The sequence below is a fragment of the Anolis carolinensis genome, chromosome 2 (genome assembly GCF_035594765.1).
Source record: "Anolis carolinensis isolate JA03-04 chromosome 2, rAnoCar3.1.pri, whole genome shotgun sequence".
Lineage (NCBI taxonomy): Eukaryota > Metazoa > Chordata > Lepidosauria > Squamata > Dactyloidae > Anolis > Anolis carolinensis.
In genome coordinates this window covers 202,782,001-202,794,157 of record NC_085842.1, presented here as the reverse complement: position 1 = coordinate 202,794,157, position 12,157 = coordinate 202,782,001, and the positions used below count along the sequence as shown (strand labels likewise).

Here is a 12,157-nt window from a genome sequence, read left to right as displayed (position 1 = left end):
ATTTTTTTTATAATAGAACCAATTAGGAAATGACTATATAACCCAAGAACAAAAATCGTGTTACATAATGTAATGAGATCAGAACTATGGAAAAATAATGGATTCATACTAAGCAGTATCAATGCTTAGAAAATTAGGACTAAAGTTGGCATTTTAAACTGTGGGACAATTGCTGTGTTTTTGCTTTTTGTAACTTAGTGTTTTCTTATCAAGTTAATATTTTATTAAGAATTTTGGCTAATTCGTTTTCTCTAGGGAAACAATGTGATGTGTAGATTTCTACTCTTTCTTCAAAGTGTTATTGTTTTGTTCTGTTTTGATTTGTTATATTTAATATTATATGATTTCAAGTCTGACTCCCCCTTATTTGACACACAAAAACTGTCTTGGAATATGAAAACGATTTGGTTTTTAAGAGAGTAGGCCTGAAGGTAGAAACTATGTTGCTTTTCTTGAACTGTAATCTGCTCTGCCTTTACAACTAAAGAGAAATGTGTAAATGCTTTAAAGAAAAATTAAAGTATAAAAGACAATGGGAATCCCCTGCAGAAATTCAGTACCTTTTTCTTGCTACCTCTAATCTAATGCATCAAAGAATGCACAAATTTCACCTATGTGACACCACTTCTCTTTCTGAACTAACAAGTGTCCACTAATGGAATAATAACAATGTATTAAATATCATTAAACAGTGTATTATGTACAATAAATGAATATAAATTTCAGATAAATGATTACAAATGACAAACAAATTGTTGCATTCACAGTATGATGAATGGTACTAGTTACATTCACAATAGAGTAAACTTCCTTGTTTATTTTCATGTTTCTTCATAAAAGATGAGTAGACCACTGATCCACAACCGGTTTCGACTACCTAAAGTCTTCATCTGGTGGTAGGGTCCGCAAGTATTGGGTAACATTAATACAATTGTACAAAGTGTTTTCTGGCTTAGTAAAATTGACAACTATTAATACATACTACTTACTTTTGTTGTTTAGTTCAAACAATCCAAGAATATATCAATGAACCATAAAGTCTTTCATAGATATTGTGGAACCTATTGGGAACATACAGTGGCTTACAAGTTGTTCTCTTGATACATTAAACACAGAGTAGATAAAAATAAAATAATGAGAAGATAATATGTCTATACTTACAAAGCATTCTGTTTCAAATCAATGATACTCTGCATTCAGGTTTTATTCTACTGCGAGCATGAGCCTAAATGTCTCAACCTGTTGATTAAATAGCAAAGAATCTCACACGAGCATTCTACAAAGCAGTGTTAACTTCCAAGAACAGAAAGGATCTGGTGTCTTAAGGCTTTAAGGCTTTGATCTTCCCTACAGATACACTTTAAATGTACCCTGAAAACTCATCAAGACAATAGAATGCCTCTTATGGTGTGGTTCTGTAAAGTGGGGCTTATTAGATATTTAATGTATGGAACTGGTTGTATTTCCCCAATGTACAGTAGAGTCTCACTTACCCAACACTTGCTTATCCAACATTCTGGATTATCCATCGCATTTTTGTAGTCAATGTTTTCAATATATCATGATATTTTGGTGCTAAATTCGTAAATACAGTAATTACTACATAGCATTAATGCGTATTAAACTACTTTTTCTGTCAAATTTGTTGATGTTTTGGTGCTTCATTTGTAAAACCACAATGTAATTTGACATTTAATAGGCTTTTCCTTAATGCCTCATTATCCAACATATTCGCTTATCCAACATTTTGCCGGCCCATTTATGTTGGATAAGTGAGACTCTACTGTACCATACCATATTTGGATCCATTGATTCTTTCTTTCCAGGAAATCCACTGCAGACTGGAAGCTAATGATTGTTCATACCACCAGACCATGGAGTAGCACTTCAAATAGCACTGCTGGAGAGCATCATGAAGACTCGCATAAACATTCAGCAAAAAAATATATGCCAAAAATAATGCTGAAGAGACCCCAAAGCACTTCTTCAAAACAAACTTCGTATCTGTGAAGATAACATGATACTGAAGCACTACACTGTTCATAATTCAAAGTGAAAAATTCCAGGGATCTTTCTTCTTTATCAAATATCTGCTCACAGAAGACCTTTACTGGGCTGTTCTCTTCCTACTTCATTCCTACTTCTTTTTTCAACTGCAGTGGGTCGCACCTACCAATCCTGCCAAACTACCACATATTACAGCTGACACCTCAACCTTAAGTTATTTCACCAGCTGCAGCTCCATATACCCGCAGGAAGCAGAAAGGATGAAAATTCATCCCTGTCACAGCAGCCAGTAAACAGAGGAACTTTGAGGATATGTTCAAAGCTTTTTCATTGGTGGGACTGAACTGCATGCTCCATGACTAAGCTAAACCTGTTCTACAAGTGAATTATGTAAACGTAAAGACACTAAAAAACAGAAAAGAAACACTGAACAGAAAACTGCAAGTGGCTTCAGTTTCTTGAAGCTGTCAGAACAGGAAGCATTGCTACACAAGCTTTTTTCTCAAGCTCCTTAAATTAAGAAATATGACACTGACTCTCATGTAACTAGGATTTTTAATTATATAGGCTGGTCTTGCAGAAGAGTACAAAAAATGAACAGTTCCTTCTATGTTGTTACGCTGATTCACACCGGTGGAGGTGACTGCAGCCTGATGTGTATGTCAAATCTTCTTGGTTCGATTGCTAGTACTGTAGTTCTTGTTATGGATCACTTGGCTGAAGTTGAGAAAGACCTTTGATGGAGACTCCAAAGAGGTACTTTAAGTCAGACAGGATAGCCCTGGGAAGGGCCTTAAAACTCTGAAGAATTAGAACATGCTAGTTAGTACTTGGATGGGAGAGTGCCAACAAATATCAGTTGTTGTTGGCTTTATTTCAGAAAAATCTGTTGGCAAACTTGTTTCTAAGTATTCCTTGCCTAAAAAACCTCTATAAAATGCACAGGGTCACCATAAATTGACAGCAAACTCGAAGGCACACATACATAAAAGATGGGGCTGACTGGACAAAGGATCTGCTCTGGTATAAAATAGTTTCCTACGTATACTGCATCACAATGTGGCTGAGGTAATGGGTTTAAATTCCAGACAAAAGTTATTCATAATGTTAGACTGGCTAACTGAATAGCTGACCAACATTTCAAAAGTAGAGAAAGTTTCTTCAGTACCTTCTGCTATTCCAGTGGTTTCCAACCTTTGGTCCTCCAGGTGTTTTGGACATCAGCTCCCATAGTTCCTAACAGCTGGTAAGCTGGCTGGGATTTCTGGGAGCTGAAGTCCAAAAACATCTGGAGGCCCAATGGGAACCACCGTGCTATTCGGTTTCCCCCTATTTAGGCTCTATCAAGCTGAGACACCTCAAATGATGCTTATACAACACAAGTGGCGGTGCTCAAGTTCATCCTAGAAAAATACGGTGCTCATCACCAGCCTATTTATTATGCTTGCCAAAAGGCTACAATAAATAAACAAAAAGTATACAAGGAATAAAATATATAAAAAATATAAATGGTACACAATGATTTTACAAATAGCAACAATTGCTACCAAGCTAATACAAAGGATCTCAAAACTTGAAAAGTACAGGTGAATATCTTAGTTGCCAACAAGTAAATCAAATATACTTTGAGTCTATATGTGACAATTTGTGGCAATTTTATCCAACTCTCTTTCAAATCCTTTTTGTACCTAAAAAGAGCCACCCTTTGTATAGCATAGCCATTGGTTTCGTTCAAAGAAATTGAAACTGATTTTACAAGAGTTTCCACTTTCATATTTCAGCAAGGGTTTCAAAAATCTCTATTTTACTGTTGGATCATGTTCAACTTATAATCAACCATGACCCCAAGATCCTATTCATCCATAGTGCTACAGAGCTACATATGCCTCATCCTTTACATATGCATTTGGTTTGTACGGCTTAAATGTAAAATTTTGCAGGATATCTATTGAATTTCATTTTATTAATAGCTGCCTAATTTTCTAGTTTATCTAGGCCTTTTAAAATTATTTTCCCTTATTCCAATTGTTAGCCATCTCTACAGTTTATGCTATCTGAAAAATCACCATTCCCTCCATTATTAAATGATAAAAATATTGAAGAGTAATGATCCCAGGACAAATCCCCAAAACACTCCACTCAAGTCCTCCTTCGAGTATAAAGTGCAACCTTTGATGACAATTCCCCAAGCACAGTTTTCTAACCAATTATAAATCTATCCAACAGTGTTCCTATCTATTCTACATTTAATCAATTTGCTAATCAAAATATTATGGGAGACCTTATCAAATGCTTTGCTAAAAGCCAGATATATGAGATTCACAGTATGCCTGGCATCTATTAAACCAGTAACCTCACTGGAAAAAATTGTAATTAATTGGGGGGGGGGGGGATCTGTTCTTGACAAATCCATGCTGGCTCCTACTGATACCTGCTTTGACAAACTCCTATATAATCTGTTCCAATATTTTTCCTGATATTCAGATTAAATGGTCTGTAGTTTCCTGGATTTTCATCTTTACTTAAAAAAAAAAAAAGAAGAGGGGCAATTATTGCCCTTCTCCAATCTTCCGACGCTTCACTAATCATCCAAGTTTTCTTTTAAAATGCTGGAAAGAGGTTCAGTGCACATCAGAAAGTTCCTTCAAAACTTTTGGATGCAGTATGTCCAGTCATGCAGATCTGAATTTATTTAATTTAGCTAGATGATTCCAAACTTTTTGTCAATCTTAATTAGCAATCCAGATGCATTGGCCAAGGCCTCTGCTCCTGCATAGAAGCACCCAGCCCTCTTTTTGAAAGAATACTGAAGCAAAATAGTCATTATGCAGTTCTGCCTTTTTTGTTGTGATCTGTTGGCATTTTACCATCTGTATACAACAGCAGTCCCACAGTCTCATTTGTCTTTCTCTTGTCAAATGTATCTCAAAACCCCTGTTGCTCCTTGATTACCTAGCTAGCCTCAGCTCATTCTGATCTTTTTATACAATTCTTGCAATTTTGTTATAGTCATATACCACCTTTTCTCCAATGAACTCAAAGTAGTGCACATGGCTCTACTCTTCAACATTTTATCCCCATAACTTTCTGAGATCAGACTAAAATGGCCAAATTCAGACGGCAAGTTTCATGGCTCACTGTAGAGTTTGAATCTGGAACCCAGCACTTTATTTTACCATACTTGGAAAACTCAGAAGAGTTGTTTTCAAAGAACTATTTAAAAAAAACAGAGAACTATACCTTTGCTTTTATAGCAGCATTGTTTATTAAATAAGAGAAATTACTGTAGAAATAAAACAATTCTGGATATGTTCTATTTGTAAATAGTGGGCCAGACTGACTTTCATCTTGAAAGTTGATATACACTTTACAAAAAAATAGTTCAAAATGTAAAGTTTTAGAAGAAAATGTACACATGTTTTGTCTGGGCTGCAGGATTAAAGTAATGAAATCATCACAAAGGGCATCAGAATCAGGAAAGTAACAGCACTAAACTACACAACAGAACCTCTATATTGCCTCCTTAGACTCTTAACTCCAGCTTCTAAATTTGCAAAAAGGAAATGGGAGTGTTAGAAAGGCTGGATCTACACTGCCACATAATGGAGTTTGGAACTGCATTATATGGTCAATGTAGACCTATATAATGCAGTTTAACTGCATTATATGGGTCAACACTAGCCATATAATGCAATTCCAAACTGCATTATGTGGCAGTGTAGATCAAATCAAAGACAATGGCTATTCTATTCCAGCTTCCCTTGTCATCCTTATTAGTGAGGGCCAAACCATGATTGGTCATAGGCAAAAGAAAATTTTATTCTCACATCTATGGTAAATCATCAATCTTACACGAATAAAGTTATCTAAAATCAATTTGACTGTTTCATCTAGTCGGTAAATTTGGTCTGAACACTTAACAGACACTTGAAATTCACTGCAAGAGTTTTAGGATGTCACCAGTCAAACTTAATCCAGTTAAAATCTAGCTATATTTAATTATAGTTGTAAATGTTCAAAATCCCCTAGCCTCTACCTTTTACTATTTCAGCTTTAAGAAAAGTAACAATACTGAATATGTGGCACTAAAATTGCTATGGAAAGAATGCCTTTAGGACAGAATTACGACTTCACAGGGAAAAGCTCCTGGATTAAACAACTTATTGAAAACCTCAAGAGCAGCCAAACTCAAAGTCAGAAAATCTTACAATGAATTCTCCAAGGTTAACTTGCATATTGAATAAAGTGAGGAAGATTTTACCCAAGGGTTCCAAGCAACAAATGCAGTCATTGTGGTGCTTTCTATATTCGACTAAAATAATTATTTGCAAAGTGACTAAGGCCATGTAAATAAGGCTTACCTCATAGATATGTGGTAGCACATAAGGTGGTCCCCATTTTCACCAGAGACCATCTGCTGAACATTAGCCTTCAAACTGGAACAAAAAGAAAAGACTCACCCCATCTTACTGTAAGCTCCCATTTCAATTGAAGTTTATTTTGAGACAGAAAAGAAGGAAGTTCCCTGGCCAGATAATGATTTGATAAATCTTCAACACTATGAGAATAAAAGTAGTAAAGACACACCTATTGGTTGAGATTATATCCCTTTATTTACACTAAAAAGAAAAAAAAAAACGGTGGCAAGAAGACCCTCAGGAATAAAATAAAAAAACTCCCAACAGAAACAGCAAAGAAAAGAAGAGATACTAATGGCAAAAGTGATGTCAGATAGAGGTAGCATGCATCAATCTGCCTAATTCTGGAATTGGAGAGGGGGAGGAGCCAAGAAGCTCTGGGAAGTATAGGTTTACCAGTCACCTTTGACAGGGCAGACGATTGTCCAAACCACCACCACCCCACCAGATTGCCTCAGCTCCATGGATATCCACTCCCCTAATGGATTCAAGGAATAGGTAGCTCAGAATTATCTGTCTGCCTCTCGCCTAGATACTACCACTGCAAACGCCATAAGTATTTTTTTTTTCAAAAAAAAAACTTATTCATGTAAAAAGCTATCACACAAGCAGTTTGCCACCATAAGATCCTGGTCACTAACTACCTACTACCTTCAAAAGCAAGCTTCTATTTGTGCCAGGCTGAAGCCTCCAGACTGGAAAAAAAAAGCTGTACATAGCAGTAGCTTAACCTCAAAGTAATAAAGATATAAAAGACAGCTGCTATTCAGACATCTGTAAGTAAAGACCCCGGCTTTCCCAAAGTAGGTCTGGTAGAAAATGTTTGAAGACATCACACCTTGAAATCCTTATCAATTATTTTCAGGAATACCCTCACCCTACCCCCCACCCCCAACAAGGGACCAGAAGGGTATAACCCTTCAAAGAACAGAGTCCAGATACTCACTAGTTCATAAAACCTGGTACTTTTCAATAATGCAGTATTCCCTGGATTTATTTTTGCAGCAAATAACTCAAACAAATTCAGCATTAATGTTAAAAAGGTGAAAGAGAGAACTCTTACAGCTCTAAAAGACTTAATTTTAGCAATACCATATATCTCCAGTCTCCGGGCACTGAGATGGCCAAAACTGGGTAAAATTTGTGAGGCATGGGACACTCTAGAAGACAAAACTTCACATGCCTGTTGAAAACAAGGAAAACAGAATGGCACTTCTACAAATAATTAAGTTCACATATTCCAATTTACAAAGGATCTAGGTCTAGGTATACATCAGTTAACAAAGTAAGTGTGTTTCTGAGCATTCCTTATTAAATAGAAAAATTATACCAGAGTTTGAAAAACCATAGAAAAAATGGTTACAATATTATTAGATGTGTTGCTGCAATCTGACATTGAAAGTCTGTGGTTTACTAGCCCTGTTTCACTATCCTCCCAATGCTGCTAAAAAATCTTACAGCCATACAGAGGATGTAAGGAAAAGGACTGAGTGTAGAAAATGTTTATAAAAAGAGCGTCTTTGTCTGGACTCTCAGGAAATGCCAGCTGGACACAATAAATGAGGTGCAACAGCAGTGATGAAGAGACAGCAATTTTTTTTTCATGTCAGGAGCGACTTGTGAAACTGCAAGTCACTTCTAGTGTGAGAGAATTGGCCATCTGCAAGGAAATTGTGCAGGGGACACCCAGATGTTTGATGTTTTACCATTCCTGGGGGAGGCTTCTCTCATGTCCTCGCATAGGGAGCTAGAGCTGACAGATGGGAGCTCACCTTGCTCCTCGGATTCAAACCGCCAACCTTTTGGTCAGCAGTCCTGCCAGTACAAGGGTTTAACTCATTGTGTCACATATGTTCAGAGTGTCTATTTAAGAAAGATGTTAGAAAAGGATAATTACTATGGTATGCAATTACAAGATGAAATTCCTGATTGTCATATAAGAAGTGTATTCATTATTTTATTTTTATCCAGACTTTCTCCCAATATTGGCCTTAAAAAGGTTTACAGCAGAAGATAAAGCAACATTGTTTTAGACTGCAGAAGAATAAATAAATATTCTGGATTTTTAAACTAATCTTGGAAAATGCATCTTTTCAGCATGCAATATTTGTGTAACTCCAGTTTCCCTTAACAGCAGCTCCTTGGAATGGCAAAAACTATCAGCTGTGAGCAGGGCCGGCCCCACCATGGAGGCCACTTGAGGCCGCCGCCTCGGGCGCAGGTCCAGGGGGGCGCCGTCAGGCTGGGCGGGAGGCGGGGCACCGCCCTGACGGTGCCCCGCCTCCCGCCCAGTGCTCCCTGGCCTGGCTGGCCTTGCCCGGCCGGCTGCCGGCTGGGTAAGGCCAGCCAGGCCACAAGGCTTGCCCGGCCAGCTGCCACAAGGCCAGGGCGCACTGGGCGCGAGGTGGGGCACCGTCAGGGCGGTGCCCCGCCCCCCCGCCCAGCGTGCCCTGGCCCCGCCTCCTGCGCTATTCGCCTTCGCCCGTCTGGCCTTTTCTAACTGGCCAGACCGCAGCGGAGGTCCCTCCAGGCCGCGATTGCGGCCTGGAGGGACCTCCGCTGCGGTCTGGCCAGCTAGAAAAGGCCAGACGGGTGAGGGCGAGTAGCGCGGGAGGCGGGGCCAACTCTGGCTCTGCCTCCCACGCTATTCGCCCTGGCCCCGCCTCCCACGCTGCATGGGAGGCGGGGCCAGGGCACGCTGGGTGGGGGGCAGGGCCAGGGCACGCTGGGCGGGGGGCGGGGCCAGGGCGCGGGAGGCAGTGGGGGGTGGGGGGGGGCGCTTTTCAGCACCCCCGCTTAACATTAAAATTTATCTCCGGCCGGCCCTGGCTGTGAGTTCACTTTTGCTTCAAAATTCTAGTGAGATTGATGAAGAGAAAATAAGATCAGGGTCCCTAGAATAACTTCATTCCAACAGCCCTGAAAGGACTGATTAAGTTGCTTACAAGAACTCTGAAAACACAAATGGGATATGGAAAGCTAGAACTTATGTGATGAACATGAAACACAAGAGGAAAAAGAACAGGATTTCAGAGAAATATACAATGTAAAGTACAGCTATAGAGAAAAAATGGAAGGTGATAAGAGTTCAATGAATTTATCAGCGACAGTTAAGAAAGAAGATTTTTTTTTCAAATATGTCTGCTGCCTGTTATGCCTCTTGGCTAACATGCAGCTGAAGGTCTTAGTCATTTTCAGGCTGTGGAACTGCTGCTGGCCAAACATTGGATCAGGACAGAAAGCAATTCTACTATCTCCTCTACATATCCCTGCCTTCACAATGTCTTTCCTTTACTTATTTGTGACTGACTAATTCATTGAACTCTACTCCTGCAATATTTCTCTTCTCCTACCAGTAGTGCATCTACACGAGGCATGGCCAAACTTCAGCCCTCCAGGTGTTTAGGGCTTGAACTCCCACAATTCCTAACAGCCAGTAAGTTGGCTGGGATTTCTGGGAGTTGAAATCCAAAACACCTGGAGCGCCGAAATTTACCCATATCTGATTTATACTGTGAAACTAATGCAATTTGACACCACTTTTAACTGCCATAGCTCAGTGCTATGGAATCATGGGAGAGGTAAATTTACAAGGCATTCAGCCTTCTCTACCAAAGAGTGCCAATGCCTCACCAAACTACAAATCTACTGCATTAATACCACAGTGTAGATGCACCCGGAAGCTCTTTATCCACTTTCCCATTTAGAATTTCCTTGGCAGGTGGGGGTAGAACACAAAACAAAACCCTTTGGTCCCCTGTGGTAACTCCTCTGAGATAAAAAGAGTTGCAAGCCAAAATTAAATTGAGTTAAAAACCATTTGATGTAAGTCAAATAAAATTTCACTTAAGGAAGTGTTAGAACCATGCATTCTTCCAAATGTACACTTAGGACAGCCATGGCATTTATCACTAAACTGTTCATTTGATGAGCAACAAATAATTGCCCAAATACGATCAAGTAAATTATGTTTTTGATCATTTTAGTCCATTCGAATACAGGTAGGCTAGTCAAAATCTATGTAGCTGATTAGTTTTATAGACCTATTAGCAAGTCTATATGGGGAATTTTCTAATTAGGTGAATGATTTCCTAATAGCACTGCTTGTTGACTAAAAGGAAAATAAGTAGGTTTCTTACAGAAAATGAATAAAATCATGTTACTGAAATCACCAGAATGCTAACCATAAGTATTAGGCTATACAGCTGGAAAATCTTATTCATATAGAATAGGATAAATATTGTGCTTTCAATTTTTTTTAATTTTTTTTTTTTCGTGTCAGGAGCGACTTGAGAAACTGCAAGTCACTTCTGGAGTGAGAGAATTGGCCGTCTGCAAGGACGTTGCCCAGGGGACACCCGGATGTTTTGATGTTTTTACCATCCTTGTGGGAGGCTTCTCTCATTTCAATTTATAGTTGATTTATCAACTGTAAGTTAATGTGATCCAAATTAATCTTTGCAGATACACTATACTGGCAAACAACCTCTAAGGATTCCTTGCCCAAGAAAATCCTATAAAAATTCATGAGGTTGCCATAAGTCGACAGGTATGTACACTCATAAGCTCAGTACTTTAAACTGTTGCTTCAAGTTCTTACAATGCATTTAAAGAAAAATATTTTGGGAGGAGAAAAACTAGAGAAGCCAAAATATTGTTAAATTATGGCACATTTTTAATTTAGACTAGTTTTTTAATTTATTCAGAATTATTTTTAAACAGATTAGATTGACAACAGAAAATGAATCCTAATTCAAAAAATGGCTAGACATAATCCAGAAAAAAGCTAGGAATAATGCCATGAATGAAATTAACAATTTTATAGCACTGCAGCTTTATAGTCCTTTTAAGTCACACTGAGTTCAGCTACACAAAGTTAAATGTTGTTTAACATGGCCCCTGAAAGTTAACCCAACCTGATTAAATTTTTAAGCCTTTAAGAAAGAAACCCCTTCCAGCCTATGTTATTGTGATGACCCATGGGCCTTGTAGTCCTGCTCAGGACATTGTAATCCCTGATGAAGAAGAAAACTTGGGTTTTTTACCTTCCCAGTCAGAACTGGAATCTTCTCAGCCAGATCTTTCCCAGGCAGATCTGGGAACCTTGCACCTGCAAGAAAGTTGTGTCCCAGAAGTATGTCAAACAAACCCAGAGCCCACATCTCCCGTGTTCTTGCGCCGTGAGTTTTGTAAACAACAGAGGGGTTTGGAAGCAGCTTCGCGCAGGAGTGCTAGAATTGCAGCTAAGAATGTAGCCAATTAAGACTGCTTTCCGTGAGAATCTTTAGGGAGTCAAACATCTGGTCCCAGAGTTTAGCTTTCGTTTCTGGTTCCCAGAGAACTGCTTGGCGAGAAAGTTAGACTCTATATAGGTGTTTTACCCGCGTAGTAACTTCGCGGAGTCAATTCGTCAGCCTCCGGAGCGAGTTGTGTCTGGACAGCGCGCTCCGTTTCAAGCCTCGTTCCTGCTCAAGCCTTGCCCTGCTTTCCAGCCTTCGCTCCAGTTTCCAGCCTTTGTTTACCTACGGACCTTGCTTGTTTTCCAGGACTATACCTTGCCTTGTATCACGGATTTTACCAAGTTATTCCACGGACCTTGTTCTTGTTCCTTGTTACCTTGTTCCACATTTTAAGCCTTGCTTCAAGTATCAAGTTATTTCCTAGCCTTGCTCAAGTTTATGGACTAAAGGACCTTGTCATCTCCCCTCACTTTGCCTGGCAAAGTGAGTGTT

At 39.1% G+C, this 12,157-nt stretch overlaps 1 protein-coding gene across 9 annotated transcripts in view; it reads right to left on the bottom strand.

Moving 5' to 3' along the window:
* Window positions 1-12,157, bottom strand: part of pcgf3 (polycomb group ring finger 3) — a 91,562-nt gene that overhangs the window by 47,419 nt on the left and 31,986 nt on the right. For 2 of the 9 annotated variants that reach the window (XM_062971553.1, XM_016995037.2), the window contains exon 2: window positions 1,162-1,239. The exons of the other annotated variants lie outside the window; for them this stretch is intronic. The gene's annotated coding sequence lies outside the window, so the exon portion shown is untranslated. The remainder of the gene's footprint in view (window positions 1-1,161; window positions 1,240-12,157) is intronic. 9 annotated transcript variants of the gene reach the window in all.